The sequence below is a fragment of the Myotis nattereri genome, assembly GCF_964212035.1.
Source record: "Myotis nattereri genome assembly, chromosome: 6".
Lineage (NCBI taxonomy): Eukaryota > Metazoa > Chordata > Mammalia > Chiroptera > Vespertilionidae > Myotis > Myotis nattereri.
In genome coordinates, this window is record NC_138081.1 from 96,082,306 (window position 1) to 96,086,236 (window position 3,931).

The following is a 3,931-nucleotide window of genomic DNA, read 5'->3' on the forward strand; positions in this document are numbered from 1 at the left end:
AAACACTTTCACCCTATCAGCTCACTTGGCTTTAATTCTCATCTACCTTGTGGACGGGGCAGGAATCCTCAGGCCCTCTTCACAGAGGGGCAGCCTGAGCTCAGGGCAGGGGAGGGACAGAGAGGTCAGTGGTGAAGGAAGGTGTAAGCCCAGGTCCCCAGACGCTCAGCCTACGTGAGCACTTTGGCCTGTCCAGTATGTCTGCTTACTTGTTGACCGCTTCATGGACCATGTCCAGAGCCGTCACGGCCAGAGGCTGTGGTGGGAGGCCCCTCCTCTGCACCCCTCCCTCCCCTGCTGCCCTGGGACCCTGAGAGGCCACACTGGTCTCTGCCAGCACCACCCCCTTGGCCGATGGTGCGGGGAGGGCCGGCTACATCCCCAAGGCCACCTGCCCTCCTGTCCCCTCCCCTCCCCTTCACAAAAGCTGTGACGTCGAACCCATGACTCAAAGGCACCCATAGGCAGCAGCTGTGTGACCTTCACCCTCAAATGACAGGAGAAGGCGAGGGAAGTCCCAGCGCCCTCGCTGCGCTGCCTGGCTTCCTCCTTGCTGCTGCCAGCCGGCTGGTGTGGCCAAGTGGGACCGCCATGCGGAGGGCAGGCTGCGGGCTACGGGCACCGGGCCCCTCTGCCGACTGCAGGGTGACGGCTGGATTGGCGAAGCCAGGCCCTTCTCAGCACGAAGGGAGCATGTTTGGGTTTGGGTGGGCATTTCCTTTCTCGTGGTGAGCCTGAGTTTCGACAGGAAATCCACTGCTGTGTCATGACGTGGCACAGCCTAGGCCTTCACGCAGGCGTTCGGCACACATTCATTCCGCTGTGCAGCCCACGCGGACACACTTAGGGCGACCAAGGGGCGCAGCATCGCTCTCTTCCTGCGGGTCCTAGAGACCGAACCGCCCAACCCGCTACCCGCGCTAGCTGTGCAAGCACTACGCACGCACCGCTCTTCTGCTGAGACAGGAGGGGCTCCCTCCTTGTTAGTTTCTCTCTGTACTTGTGTTTATTGAACGTTGAGTGCCTACCATGTGCAAGAAAGAGCCACATGAGAAGCAAACGTTGTCCACGGGATTCTAAGTAGGCGTCTAACCTGAGCTGAGCTGACAGTTCTCAGAGAGTCTCTCCCCGAAACTCATTGGTTGGGATCTCCCCCAAGTGCATGGACTCCAGGGGAAGAAGAAAGGGCACAGACTTGGAAATAGCAGCGGTCTGGGTGCCAGGTGCGCCATCGCATCCAGCTCTCCGCTCGCAGGGAGGAGGCCAGCCTGTGCCCCTCTTCTTTCCCACGATGGATCTCTAGTTCCCCCTGCTGGCAGGTCTGTGCGCTGCCACGGGTATTCCCGAGGCCTCAATGAGCTAGACTGGACGGTCAGGGTCTGCAGAAGGTTTTTATTCCGTTGTTTCTCCGGATGAAGTGTGGTGGCCAATTCTGAAAAACCTCTGAGTTCTCTGGAGGATCAAACCTTTGCATTTCGGTGATGATCTAAAACATAAGCATATCCCGAGTTACGTGGACGGCCGCTTTCTAATACGCATCCCTGAAACTCGTCTGCCCCTGTGTGTGTGCTTGTGGCCACCTGGTGCCAGTGTTACTAATTCCACTGCCACGGGAGGCCCCGCGAGGCTCGGGCTCCTCGTACCAAGGAAGGCTGCGCAGGCTGAGAACCGCAGGCAGCATCCCTGGGTGTGAGCAAGCCCCGTGCTACCGGCCTGCCTGTCAGCACCGCACTGCGGGGCCGGAGCAGGGGCAGGGGCAGGGGCAGCGGCGAGGTTGTTCAGAAACCTCATCCTAGGTTTTCCCCTATTGAGTCCTATTGGTGTGTAGTGTTGTTATTATTTATTTTTTAAATGTTCTTAAAATGTGCTTTGGTGATGCTACAGATCTATAAGCCTACATGGTTTACACCTTCTCTTATCACTGTGCGTATTTATGTGTTACAGTAAACATGAAGGAATCCAGCTGGGCAGGTCTGCAGATTCTCCCTTTAAAGGGGCCCCTGCTGCCCACACTGAGTGCATGCAGCGCAGGCCGGGGAGTGCCGTCCTCCCGCAGCACCCCGCGGCCGGCGGTGGCGGGACAGAGGCACGGAGAGAGCCTGTGGGCTCGCAGGCCTGTGTTCCCTCCACGGGGCCGCCGAATGATCTGGATTAAAAAACCCACGTCGATGTAGACAAGCCCTGCCCTTTGCTTCGCTTTGCCGGTGGAGACCTGATCCGTAGTCATTTAAAAAGAACGGGTAGTTGGGGTATGTTACTCCTTTCCATGTTGATTCAAGTCAAATTGTATTTCTCATTACTCAGCGCACTGTTCTTCGCACCGTAGGACGTAACGCGACTCTTGCCCGGGAACACTTTACAAGAAAATTTGGGGAAACTGTGTATGGAACTTTAAAACAATTACGTGCAGCAAGGTAACGCTGTGAGTGGTCCCCCCAACCCTGCCCCCGCCAGGCGTCTCCTTCCCGCATCCCAGCAGTTACCTTTCTGTAAGGTCTCCCGTCCCCTTGGCACCTCAGGTGCGCCTGCCCAGGCCCTGCCCCGCGCCTGTCCCCCAGCAGCGGTGGGAGCGCGCCCAGGCCCCCGCGGGAATGTCCCCCACTGGCCTCCGGGGGAGGCCGGCCTCTGCTGACCACACCACACGAGACACTATTGCGATGAGGCTCCTGGGCAGAGTCCAGGCCTGCAGGCCGAGGTGGACTTCTTCCCTCAGCCATTACGCAGCCGTCAGCCGCCGGGCAACCGGCTAGGAGCAGCCGTCAGCCGCCGGGCAACCGGCTAGGAGCAGCCGTCAGCCGCCGGGCAACCGGCTAGGAGCAGCCGTCAGCCGCCGGGCAACCGGCTAGGAGCAGCCAGCTCCCTGTGCGTGGCCACTGGTCCTGTCACCCACCAGCGGGGCTGCACATGCCAAAAGCACTGCTACCACGAGAGTGTGCATGTGTGCCTGCATGTGCACCTGCATGCGCACGTGCCGGTGTGCCTGTGCATATATGCGTGTGTGCACACGGGCACATACATGTGCACGGTTGTGGGCGGCCTGGTGGTTTCTACACAGCTCGGGGTAGAGTTTGGGTGTTTCAGGCAGCGAGTGATGCTCCACTGGGGACCCTGAGAGTCGTGACTGCAGTGGGGTATCCCTGACTCAGTTTGGACTCTCAGAGATAATGTGACTCCACCCCAAGTCCCCCAACACAGGGGTTTCCTAACCCAGGCTCAGCAGCTGTAAGTCCAGGCGGTGCCCTTTGAAGGCACACACGTCCTGGATCTACAACACGAGTAGTGTGCACAGGTCCCGGAGTCTGTGAAAGCCAGGACAGCGCCATTCATTTTCAGTGCAAAGGTCCCTTCTTTCCAGACAGGGGCGTTTTATTGTGTCTTTCCGCTGGGTGGGTAGGCCAGCTGGGCGTGGCCGACAGCGGGACGAAGCCACCCCTCGTCCTCTGACAGGCCGGCCTGGGCTCCTTCGCCAGGTACCTGTCACCTTGGCTGATGTCCCCGTGGCCAAGACACATCACATGCCAAGCCCAGCTTCAGGGCGGGTCGGGGAGTAGACACCACCCGGGGGCTCCGAGGACAAAGGAGCCACAGAGTCACGTGGCAGAGGGTGTGCATCGAGGGACTGGGGCTCCTTGGGACTCTCCCACATCCGAAGAGCAAAGATGAAAACACCCTCCCCACCCTCTTAGATTCAGAGTCGGGGTGCCCTGACCCAGTGTCAGGCTTCAAGCCAAGAGCGCCCCCAGTGGGCCCCTGTGGTGGGTGGAGACCGGCAGGTGCCCGGGAAGGTGACTGCAGGCTCCAGCCAGTGCCCTGATCGGCGGCGGCGGGGCAGGTCTGCAACCTGGCAAAGCGGCACGGAGCACCGGGTGTCTGGGGTGGGGAGGGGGCTGCTGGAGCCGGGGGGAGAGGGGGGGGGTTGGGGGGCGCGGCT